The 12,103-nt window shown below is 52.2% G+C and overlaps 1 long non-coding RNA gene across 3 annotated transcripts; it reads right to left on the bottom strand.

Moving 5' to 3' along the window:
• Positions 1-1,090: 1,090 nt before the first annotated feature.
• Positions 1,091-11,576, bottom strand: LOC120394728. 3 transcript variants are annotated; one of them, XR_005592387.1, is made up of 3 exons: positions 11,448-11,576; positions 7,858-8,030; positions 1,091-1,535 (listed from the first exon to the last, which is right to left on the bottom strand). It is a non-coding gene; the product is annotated as an uncharacterized LOC120394728 (long non-coding RNA). The 3 variants fall into 3 exon arrangements; XR_005592386.1 differs by lacking the exon at positions 11,448-11,576 and adding an exon at positions 10,962-11,022; XR_005592388.1 differs by lacking the exon at positions 11,448-11,576 and adding an exon at positions 10,770-10,910.
• Positions 11,577-12,103: the final 527 nt, after the last annotated feature.

Here is a 12,103-nt window from a genome sequence, read left to right as displayed (position 1 = left end):
GGGGGGTCCCCGCCGTGGGTCTTTGGGGCACTTTAGTGGCGGGTCCTGGAAGGAAAGGACCCCCCGCCGCTGACTTACCGCCGAAGCGGGGGCCGCCGAAGACCCCAGGCCCCCAGAATCCTCTGGCCGGCCCTGCCCTCCTCTCCTCCAGGTGGCCAGAGAGGATGGACAAGCTCTCCCGCAAGTCACTGGGAAAAATCCATCCAGCGGCTCACTTTACTGCAGCTCTAAGAGCCACGGGAGGTAGGAGTCCTAGCAACGCACACGAGCAGGGATGCAGAAGCTCGTGTGTTCAACTGCCGCGGGGCCGCTCGCACTCGAGCTCGGCCAAATGAACGCTGTCACAGAGACACCCCTCAGCGGGTCTGAGCCAGAGCACTCTCACCAGTGCACAACTGAGCAGCGAGCCCGGCGGGTTTTCCATTACATACAGGCACCCCATCGAGAGCTGCGGAAGGTCCCCATTTAACCCCAGAACAGGGACAATGCAGACAGCGCAGACCTCCCCACGCCCCAGCCTCTTCCAACGTGCATCAAACCCTGCAAGGACTGCAGACCAGCTCCCCTCGAGGACCCCAAGGCCTCCCCACATCCCCCATATGTGCCCAGAACACACTTCACTAGGAAAGAAGCTTCCCCCTCACACCCTGCTCAATCCTTAATGAAAGGCTCCGATGATCCTAGAAATGAGAGTCACTTAGTGCCATTTCTGCCCCCGCATCTGAGCGCCTAAGATCTCCAGCTGATGTTTACAGTGTTGCTTATGGCCTATGAAGCACCAGACCTGGCCATGGCATTCCAGCAGCTGTCGCCCCCCCCCTCCGACCCAGCAATAAAATAACCTCTCCGCTGCTGCTTGGGATGCCCGTTTATCCATCGACTACACGCCACCGCCCCATTTCAGCGCCGCCACTCGTCCCCTTGGGCTTTCAACTCCAGGCGAGTTCAGGCACCGTTTATGGCAGTCGCCGACATCCCCCACCCCCAGGCCACATCCCTGAACTCCTTGGGCCTCCAGGGAGAGGAACAGCTCCCGGCTCATCACAGCAACGACAACTGTCCCCTAGAGCTGAACAGCCACATGCCAGTCTGATTTTTTTTTTAAACTTTATTGGTAATTGTTTCAAACATGTTAACAACAAAGCACACTGTTAAGTAGGAAGTGGGGGTGGGGGGTTCTTTTGTTTTTTTCCAGTGAAACAAGTGTTGTTGGAGGACACAGACGTGTTTCCCAGGGCGGGGTGGATGATATCCTCACCCTCTAGATGGGACTCTCAAGCTTCTTTGTGGAAAGGGGGGATTTGGGGGGGAGACCTAGCCACAGGGCTATATAGATTTAATTTATCTATGAAACCAAAATCCAACTCCCCCCCGCTCCGCATGCACCCTTCTTGGGGGGGCCGCTGGTCCTAGAACTCAGAAAACTCCATGGCGTACTCCTCAGTGGTTGAGACCCGGATCTCCTCCTCCTCATAGTTGTCAAAGTTACTCGTGTCGCCAGGGTCTTTGCACTTTGGTACAAAGGGAGCTTCCATCTGCAAAGGGCGGGGAGGGGGAGGTTAAGAGTGCTGGGGGGGGTCCCTAAGCAATACAGGATCGGGCCCCTTAGCAACCAGGTGAGGGATGCAGAATCAGCACCTCCTCAAGCCCCCTTTTATCTACCCAGAACTCCCTCCTCTCACTTTGCAATCAGGGAAGGGCAGGGGGTCATGAGCCCCTTGGATCCCCCACTTGCATCATCAGTAGGGTTTTAATCAGGACCTTCAGCACAGCCCTCTCCCACCCAGGGCCGCCCAGAGGATTCAGGGGCCTGGGGCAAAGCAATTTCAGGGGCCCCTTCCATAAAAAACAGTGCAATACTGTACAATACTATATTCTCGTGGGGGTCCCTGCGGGGCCCGGCACAAATTGCCCCACTTGCTCCGCACCCACGGGCGGCCCTGGGAAAAATAAACCTTCCGCATCTCAGCACAAACCCAGTTTTGAGAAAACTTCTTTACAAGGTATCACTGGTTCTCAGCATCAGCTAGTGCTAAAAGGCATAAAGCTCACTAAAAGGGTTGGACAAATATTTTCCATCAAAACTTTTTCTGGATCAAAACTAGGGTTTTAAAAAGCAGAAAAAATCACGGACAATGTCTGTTTTCCTTCAACATTTGTTGTGGTTTTTATTGAAAAGCTGAAATTAGTCTGCCAAACCCTGAACTTTGTTTGGGGTTTCTGTAGTGTGTGGCCAAATATGTGCTGCTTGGTGTTTTTGCTTGTTTAAATAAACAATTAAAATTTCTTCTTAAAAAAAAAAATCCAAAACTTTTGAACCACCTCAGCTTGTGACCAAACACCTGAGCCCATCCAGGCAGAGATTTTTCCAGGTTTCTGATACTCTGCTGGCTTCCTTGACTCATATCTGTCTCCATAACTTTGGGTTCATTTAGCTTAGAACATAAGAACAGCCATACTGGGTCAAACCAAAGGCCATCCTGCCCAGTATCCTGTCTACCGACAATGGCCAATGCCAAGTGCCCCAGAGGGAGTGAACCTAAAGGTAATGATCAAATCATCTCTCTCCTGCCATCCATCTCCACCCTCTGACAAACAGAGGCTAGGGACACCACTCCTTCCTTACCCAGCCTGGCTAATAGCCATTAATGGACTTAACCTCCATGCAGTTATCTGTTTCCTAGAGACTGGCTCCATGGGGACCCTCACAAACTGTAGACGGTTACTGTGGGTTTGTCTTTAGTAAAGCTTATGTACATACTCCACGAACTGAGCATTTGAGCTTGTTCCAGAATCTGGGATGAGCCTATGTTGTGAAAACTGAAATGCTCAAAATAGCACATGCATGTGAATAGACACAGGGTGCTAAAATTAAATTACCCCAGGGGTTCTCAAACTGGAGGTTGGGACCCCTCAGGGAGTCATGAGGTTATTACTGGGGGTCGTGAGCTGTCAGCCTCCACCTCAAACCCTGCTTTGCCTCCAGCATTTATAATAGTGTTAAATATACAAAAAAGTGTTTTTGATGTATGGGGGGGGTCGCACTCAGAGGCTTGCTGTGTGAAAGGGGTCACCAGTCTAAAAGTTTGAGAACCACTGAATTAACCCCTCTGAAGCCTCAGGGAATGCAAGGGAGGGGGTCTCCCTTGCTAGGCTTGGGAAGGCTCTTGCTCTTCTCATGTGATCCCTCCCCCAGTGGCTAATTTTAAATGAAGCTAGCGTCCCCTGACATGAATCTCCCTATGGCACTGAAATTACATAGACCAGGCCTGCACAACTTGTAAAGCGGTGAGGGCCATATTACTCCAGAGAAAACAGCTGAGGGCCGAACCCATTCGGCCCTACCGAACCCCACCCCCAGCACTGCCCAGCCCCCTTGAAATATTCCCCCTCCCCCAGCACCACCTGCCCCACGGAAACAAACCCTTCTTCCCCAGCGCTGCCCCACTGAAACAGCGGTATTGAACCTTGGTAATATGTTATAGCGGGCCCCTAAGGTAGTATAATTAAGGTAAAAGAAAAATTTCTTTTTGCTAGAAGTAGACTAAGATCTTCCCCCTCCCCCACAGCTTTGTAATCAGTGGCCCTGTGGAATGAACGAGGTGGGACTGAGGAAGGCAGCACCTCCAGGCAGCTGCAGCCCTTGGAGAGGGGATGGGAGCCAGGCCAGATCAGTAGAACAGGTCAGCCACTGACCCTCGCCGCCTCCTCAGCCCCCACCCTCTGGCTCGCCTACTCAGTCCGCGCCACTGACCGCCCACCCACTCACCTCCTCAGCCCCCACCCTCCCCGGCTTGCCTCCTCATCCCCTGCCACTGCCCGCCCGCCTCTTCAGCCCCCCTCCTTCACCCGCCGCTTGCCTACTCACCCCCCGCAGACCGCACAATGAGCCCACCGACTCACCCCCCGCGGGCCACACAGTGAGCCCATGCGGGCCGCATATGGCCCCCCGGCCGCATGTTGTGCAGGCCTGCACTAGACTATGAGTGATTCTGATGTGCTGTTCCCTCAGGATCTCCTGTTGAAGCTGTTCCACTGTGGATAAACAACTTATAAAAAGCCATTGAAGCAGAGACTCTGGAGTCTGGGTCTCCCAGGAAAGTGTGCTAACCACGAGGCTACAGAGTCCCTCTCATGTGGGTGTTCACTCTTGCTGTCTCTGGACCCATCATTGTTACATTAGTTATCCATATTGGAAGAGCTTAGCAGGACAGACTGAGGGAGATTCCCATCGGAATATCCCGTAGCACAGAGGTAAAGCACTCACCTGAAAAGTAACAGAAGCCAGTTCAAATTTTCCCTGCTCCCCCTTAGCAGAAGAGGGCACTTGAAGCAGGGTCCTTCCTAACCTAGCTTAGTACCTTCCCCACTGAACTAAACATTATGAAAAAGCAGCTCTTCCCCACAGCTTCTTCCTAAAACAGCACAGCAACTAAGCTGAAAAGACACTTGGCAGTTGAGAATTCCAAGCAGAAAGAGGTGCCTTCCTGCAGCCCAGACTTCAGCACCTATCTTGGAGCGGGGGCAGGGCTTAGCACCTCCTTGGCTGAGTATCTCCCATGGCCTAGTTTAGTTGAGGAGCCACCTAGCATGCTAAATTTTCTGAATTTCAATCTGAGGTGTCTAGTTATTTAAAAAAATTAATAATAATAATAATAATACATAACAAATGGAAGAAAGAGGAATCTGATAATAATGAATATAAATCAGAAGATAGCAATTGAAGGAAACTGATAAGGGAAGACAAGGAACACAAACAGAAGTCTCCAGCCAGCAGAATTAAGGACATTAAGAAGGAGTTTTTGAAATATATTAGGAACAAAAAGAACCCTGAGAATGGTATTGGTCCATTATTAGATGGAAATGGAAGAATTATCAATAATAATGCAGTAAATGCAGAAGTGTTCAATAAATATTTCTGTTCTGTTTTGTGGGAAAAACAGATTATATAGTCTCATCATTTGGTGACAACAACACTTTTTCCATTCCATTAGTATTTCTGGAGAACATAAACAGAAGCGACTAAAGTTAAACATTTTTAAGTCAGCATCCAAGGATTTTATAAGAGTTGGCTATGGAGCTCACTGAACAATTAATGTTAATTTTCAATAAGTCTTGGAGCCCTGGGGAATTTCCAGAAGACTGGAAGAAAGCTACTTTTGTGTCAGTGTTTAGAACGGTAAACAGGATAACCTGGGAAGTATAGGTCTGTCAGCCTGACATCAGTCCTGAGCAAGATAATGGAGAAGCTGATATGAAACTTGATTATCCTCCTTTAATTCTTTATTAATGTAATTAATCTAACCATCAGGGGAGTGAAATTCTGGAACAGCCTACCGAGGGAAACAGTGGGGGCGAAGGACCTCTGTGGCTTTAAGATTAAGCTTGATAAGTTTATGGAGGGAATGGTTTGATAGGAGAACGTGATTTAGTCAATAGGTCAATAACGTGCGACCACTGGTAATTAGTACCGAGGGTCAATGTTGGGATATTGAAAGTCTTTTTCCTGAGTGTCTGGCTGGAGAGTCTTGCCCGCATGCTCGGGGTTCAGCTGATCGCCATATTTGGGGTCGGGAAGGAGTTTTCCTCCAGGGTAGATTGGCAGTGGCCCTGGAGGTTTTTCGCCTTCCTCCGCAGCATGGGGCAGGGGTCGCTTGCTGGAGGATTATCTGCTACTTGAAGTCTTTAAATCAGGATTTGGGGACTTCAACAGCTGAGTCAAGGGAGAGAATTATTTCAGGAGTGGGTGGGTCAGCTTTTGTGGCCTGCATCTTGCGGGAGGTCAGACTAGATGATCATAATGGTCCCTTCTGATCTTAAGTTCTATGATTCTATGATTAATGCAAATCAATAGGGGCAGTGATGAGCTGCCAAATTTTTAACAACCGGTTCCCTCCTCCCTCCAAATTTTTAACAACTGGTTCCCTCCTCCCCCCCCCACTCCTGTCCCATCCAACCCCCCCCATGTTCCTTGACAGCCCCCACCCATGCCCTATCCACCCCCCTTCCCTGTCCCCTGACTGCCCCTTGCCACCCCATCCAACCCCTTCTCTCATTCCTGATGGCACCCCGGGGACCCCTACCCCATCCAACCACCCCTTCTCTCTGTCCCTTGACTGTCCCTGGAATCCCTACCCCTAATGCCCCCACCGCCCCATCCAACCCCTGCTCCTTTCTGACTCCCCCGACCCTTACCCCCATTCAATTCCCTGTTCCCTGCCCTCTGACTGCTCCAACACTAATCCACCCCCAACTCCCTGCCCTCTATCCATCACGCCTCCCTGCTCCCTTACCTTGCTGCCTGGAGATGGGGTCCCAGCTGGGCTGGGGCTGGGACCCGGACACTGGGGCAGGAGCCGCGCGCCCAGCCGGACCGGCCGCAGACGCCGGGACAGGAGCCCTGCTGCGCCGCCCGGCCGGACCCGGACCCGCGGACCCCGGGCAGGAGCCGAGCCCGCGCCCCACCCAGCCGCTGACGCTGGGCCAGGAGCCGAGCCCCGCCCACGCCCCCCACCCAGCCGCGGACCCCGGGGCAGGAGCCGAGCCCCGCCCGCGCCCCCCGCGGACCCCAGGGCAGGAGACGAGCCCCGCCCGCCCCGCTTGCTTACCTGCCTGCCTGCCTCCCTCCTGTTCAGGCTTCCCGCGAACATCTGATTCGCGGGAAGCAGGGGAGGGGGAGAAGGGGGCGGAGCAGGAGAGGAGCGGGAGGTGAGCTTCAGCCGGAGCTTTTGTTAAATTTAGCAGCCCTTATAGAACTGGTTGTCCTGGAACAACCGGTTCTAAAATGGCTGCTAAATTTAACAACCGGGATCCCGGGAACCAGTGCGAACCGGCTCCAGCTCACCCCTGCCTGCCTGGCTCTTTAGCATCCGGTTCTCTGTCCGGCGTCTAATTTTAGCAAACGGTTCGCGCGAACCGTTGCGAACCGTCTGCAGCTCACCCCTGAATAGGGGTTTTCGGAAAATAGATCCTGTCAAAATAACTTGATATCTTTTTTTGTAAGATTACAAGTTTGGTTGATAAAGGTAATAGTGTTGCCATAATAAACTTAGACTTCTGTAAGGTGTTTGTCTTGGTGCCAGACAACATTTTGACCCAGGAATGATAGAAAATTAACATGGCACATATTAAATGGATTAAAAACTGGCTAACTGATGGATCTCAAAATGTAACTGTAAATGGGGAATCATCATTGAGTGGCTCTGTTTCCAGTGGGGCCCTGCAGGAATCAGTTCTTGTTCCTATGCTATTTAACATTTTTATCAGTGACATGGGAGAAAACATAAAATCAAAGTGATAAAGTTTGCTTGGGCCCCTAACTCATGCTTTGTAACTCACAGAGATTTTCTAAGCACAGCAATGCTCAGCACCACCATACCTTTGTTCCTTTGTGAAGCTACCCCAATGTTGCCACTGAACTCTTTGTTGTTTTTGTGGCTACAAACTAACAACAGCTACCCCCTGATACTTAAAGACATAGAAACCAGGTCTCCTGAATGTCAGGCCAAAGCCATAACCATTGGGCTACCTTTTCTTTTATACCAGGCATGTGCAGATAAACCCTGAAATGGCAGATGCCCCAGAGGTGGACCCTGCCCTCGGAACAGTGGGAGAAAGCGAGCTTGTCCCAATTGACTGCCTTGATTATGAGGAGAACAGCACCATCATTATACCTGTGAAACTCCTATTCCATGTAAGGAGTGCAGAGGAGAGAGAGACTCTCACACATGTATTGTGGGGTTTCAGGGATTGATCCCTCTGAAATCTGGGGGACCAATGAAGAACCCTGCACAGAATCAGACCCAGATGCTTCAGAGACCACCCGCGTCTAGTACCCAAGGGGACAGGATTCCTTACCCAGTGAGGTCACAGTCTCCTAATTCTCCCACATGACGTCCCTGTAGAGGGATCTCTGACCTGGGTCCAGCAGAGCCCATTCCTCCTCAGTGAAATACACAGCCACCTCCTTGAAGGTCACCAGCTCCGCTGCAGCCATTTCCCTTCCCCGTCTCTCAAGGGGATGGGATGATCTGGAGTGAAACATAGGCATTATTCTGAAGTCTGGCAGGGTGAGAAGGGTAATTGGGGCAGTTTCAGGGGCTCTAGACAATTTCACATCCCAGTTCGTTCTTGTCCCTTCCCCTGAAGACAAATGTTCTAGACTCTGCCATTCTGAGGTGATGCTTGAGCCAAGATTTTCAAAAAGAGAAACCTAAAGCTATGCTCCTATATCCATAGTGAGGTCTCTCACTAAGTGGCCTGAATTTCAAAAATGCTGAGCCTCCAAATTTGGGGTTGAGTGGCCAGCACGGCTGATCATCAGGCCTCGTATTTAGCTGTCTGAATATGGACTGAGAAAATCAACTTTAAGCTCCAGTGCGTAAAATTCTTGTCCATGGTGACTTAATTACAGCATAGACCCGACCCCTCCCACCAGGACTAAATCCATGGAGACAGTTTTAAACCCTCACAATAATAGACATTAAATGAAGACAACAGGACCACTCAAATGCTCAAAGACATACATGTGTGTAAAAAACTTGCAAGATTGGATCTCAAGTCATTAAACCAATTTTACTGAATTGAAAAAAGTCAGCCTGTGTGGATATGTATACTTGGACACAGATATCAACCAGACTGCAGAGAGGAGACTGTTTGAACTAGGAATTCTCTCTCTGTCAAACTTGTCGCCCAAGGCATTAGAATTGCTCAGAAATGTATATTTTTATATCGCTTCTCGGCTCGTGGCTGAGGGGTGAAAACATTATCTAAGTTGTACTTTTCCCCACTGGCTCTTTCTCAGAAATAAACTACATGGTTTTCCTCCAACTTTCTAAAGTACTCACCCCTGGATGGAGACTTTCAACCCTAAAGATGAACATAGGATTTGCCAGACTGGATCAGACCTGAGGTCCATCTAATAACTGTGAGCATGTTAAAAGCAACTGAAAAGGTCCCTTTACACTGAAATTATGCAGCCAACACAGAGGGCTTGGTCTACCTTAAATATCTGTAGTGGCACAGCTGCATTAGCACTGATGTAGCACTTCAGTGCAGACACTACCTGTGTCAACAGGAGGGATTCTCTCATCGGCATAGGTAACCCACCTGCCCAACTGGTGGTAGCTAGGTCAACTGAAAAATTCTTCCTTTTACTTCATGCTGTCTACATGGGGACTTAGGTCATTTTAGCCATGTCACTGAGGGCAGGTCTTCACTACTCGCTGGATTGGCGGGTGATGATTGATCTATCGGAGTGGGGGTGTCGATTTATTGCATCAAGCGTAGACGCAATAAAATTGATCCCCGATTGCGCTCCCCGTCAACTCCAGCGCATGAGAAGCGGAAGCGGAGTCGACGGGGGAGCGGCAGCAGTCGACTCACCACCGTCCTCATGGCCAGGTAAGTCGTCCTAAGATATGCTGACTATTCGTGTAGCTGAAGTTGCGTATCTTAGGTCAACCCCCGCCCCCCCGTGTAGACCTGGGCTCAGTGGTGTGGATTTTTAAACCAAACTAATTTTCTAGTGTAGACCTGGTCTGTCAGGGTCACTGTGTGTTCCTTCTCTGTCAAATGTAAAATTTCTAGTCCAAATTCCTACGACAGCAGAATTGGCATAAAATTGACATTTTTTTAAATGGTAAAATTGTAATTTTCTCAGTTGCCCGGCCCCTTCTTGAAAATGGGAGACATGGATTCCCATCGAACATTCATTAATAAATTCATCCAGGACAGAGACTGCCTACCCTAAAGCTTTTAGATAGACTAGGTAGCTGAGGTAATATCTTTTACTCAGGGCTGGCTTTAGGACGTGCAGGGCCCGATTCAAAAGAGCTGCCGCTGAAGACAGCGGCAGCGAATGAGCTGCTGCCGAAGATTGCGTCGGCAATTCGAGGCAGCTCAATCGGGTACTGCTGTTTCTGGTGGCACTTCAGCGGAGGGTGCGGGGCCCCTCTTCTGGATGCTGTGGGCCCTCGTAGGCAAAGAGCCTGATTCCTGGGAATAGGGGAATCGCTCTAAAGCCGGCCCTGCTTTTACTGGACCAACTTCTGTATATTTTGGTATTGTTGTTTGGTCCAATGAAAGATACTGCCTCACCCACCTCGTCTCTCTAACATCCTAGGACTGGCACGGCTACAGCTACACTACATCCAGTAACTGCCAAACGGTATTGGACCCGAGGTCCGTGTACGAAATTTGAGAATTTTATGGGCAACTGAAATGGTCCTCTAGACTGAAATTGTGCAGGGCACTGTCTGTGTCACTGTGCGCTCCAGCTGTGATGAAAAAGCAGAATCCAAGAAGTTGCTTTGCAGGATCCCCCTGACACTGTCCCCAGGGCAGCGCATCCCCCCAGCAGCGCGAGCTGCTTTTCCTCTCCCTGCCCCTCACCTTGTCCCAGGAAAGTCAATGTGCCCCGGGGTGCTGCAGGGAATGGGGCTGGGCAGAGCAAGGAGCCTCCTTCCCCACCTATTGCTCCTGCTGCCCCTGCCAGTCTCCCCCCACCCCCCGTCTCCCTCTGCTCCTCCCCCTCCCCTCGGCTGGGAGACTCGGTCCCTGGCCCGGCCCGGGGCGTTCGCTCCCCGGAGCTGGCTCGGCTCCTGCAGGCGCTCGGGGGGGCAGAGCCGGGGGGGGGGGTCAGGGAGGGCAGCAGCTCTGGGACTCGCAGCCCCCCGCCCCCCCGGGAGCAGAGCTGGGGCGAGGAGGGGCCGGTGGTGCAGAGTCACTTTCCCGCCCGGCCCCGGCCCTTCCCCCGGGTCTCGCCCCACCTGCAGGCTCCGGCTCAGGGGCTGGTGGCGGCAGAGCCCGGGGCTGCCCCCGCAGAGAGTCCCCCCGGCTGGGCGCAGAGCGGCGCTAGGGAAGGGCTCTCCCCGCACCCACCCCGCTGGGGAGCAGCAGCGGCTCAGCCCGGGCTCCCGGCTCACAATGGAGGCAGGGGCTGTAACGACAGAAACACTCACCGCTCCAGGGTCGCTACTTTGGCTGCACTGAGCATGCGCACCCGAACTGAGCATGCCCAGTAACCTGCGCTGTCGCCGCTGCCCTCTCGCTGCCCTCACTTCTACTGGCGATTTGCTGCCTCCTCTTTGGGGTGGTTTAAAAGGCTCAAGGGGGCAAATCGCAGCGGGGGGGCTGCCAGGGTCTGAGCGGGGGGCAGAAATTTACTGGCCGGGGGGGAGGTAAAGCTGCTGTAGGTAGCGGCAGGAGAGAGGCTGAAGGGGAAAAATCGGGGGTGGGAGCCGCTGCGAGACCCTGTGCGGGGACAAAACCCCCGTTTAGGGAGGGGGAGGGGGAACAGGGGCCCCTCGGGATGAGCCACCTGCTGCGCTCCCAAATCTGGGGGTGTCGGGGCTGGGGGGGGCACAGGCTGGTGACCTACCCCCCCCCCCCCCCGCCACTGCCCACCCGCCTCCTCAGCCCCCCTCCCCCGCCGCTTGCCTGCTCACCCCCGCGGGCCGCACAGTGAGCCCACGCGGCCGCATGTTGTGCGGACCTGCACTAGACCATCCACCCTCCCAGCAGCGAAGGCGGCAAGGGAGACTTGACACAGGGATTCCCTCTCCCAGCTCTCCAGCGCCATCTGCTGCCCCCGCAGCCTGGGTTGTTTTACAGAGGCCCTGGCTTAAGTATTTATTCTCAAGCTGAAAGTTTTTTGATTAAACACAAGAACAAAATCAAAACAAGTGTTTATATTGAAACAGATTCAGCAAAACAACCGGAATTAAAACTTATTGCAGCCTTTTTTGGAGGCAAAATGTTTTTGAGTCTCTTATTTTGATGACCATCCTTTCTTTGAGGAAAAGGAAAGGGGGCATTTCACCTTTAGCCCTGCCGTGTGCCGAGTATTCGTTGTTCCCGGTTTTAAGCCAGACAGACCCACGGTGGGGGAGAGAAAGGACAGACATGTGGGGGAAATACAGCGTTTGTTGCTGTTCTTGGACCACAGGACGGCAGGCTGCTTTAGGCTGGCAGGTCGGCCACAACACCTGGTCTGGTCTCAGGCTCACATCCTGTCAGGGACACCATCTGGCTGGGTCTGTTCTCCTCAGACAGGACTGGGTGGTCTCGTCTCGCTGTGGTGATGCGCGCAGTGCAGCTCATT

Source organism: Mauremys reevesii, unplaced genomic scaffold (genome assembly GCF_016161935.1).
Source record: "Mauremys reevesii isolate NIE-2019 unplaced genomic scaffold, ASM1616193v1 Contig76, whole genome shotgun sequence".
NCBI classification, from domain to species: domain Eukaryota; kingdom Metazoa; phylum Chordata; order Testudines; family Geoemydidae; genus Mauremys; species Mauremys reevesii.
This window is presented reverse-complemented; position numbering and strand designations above follow the sequence as displayed.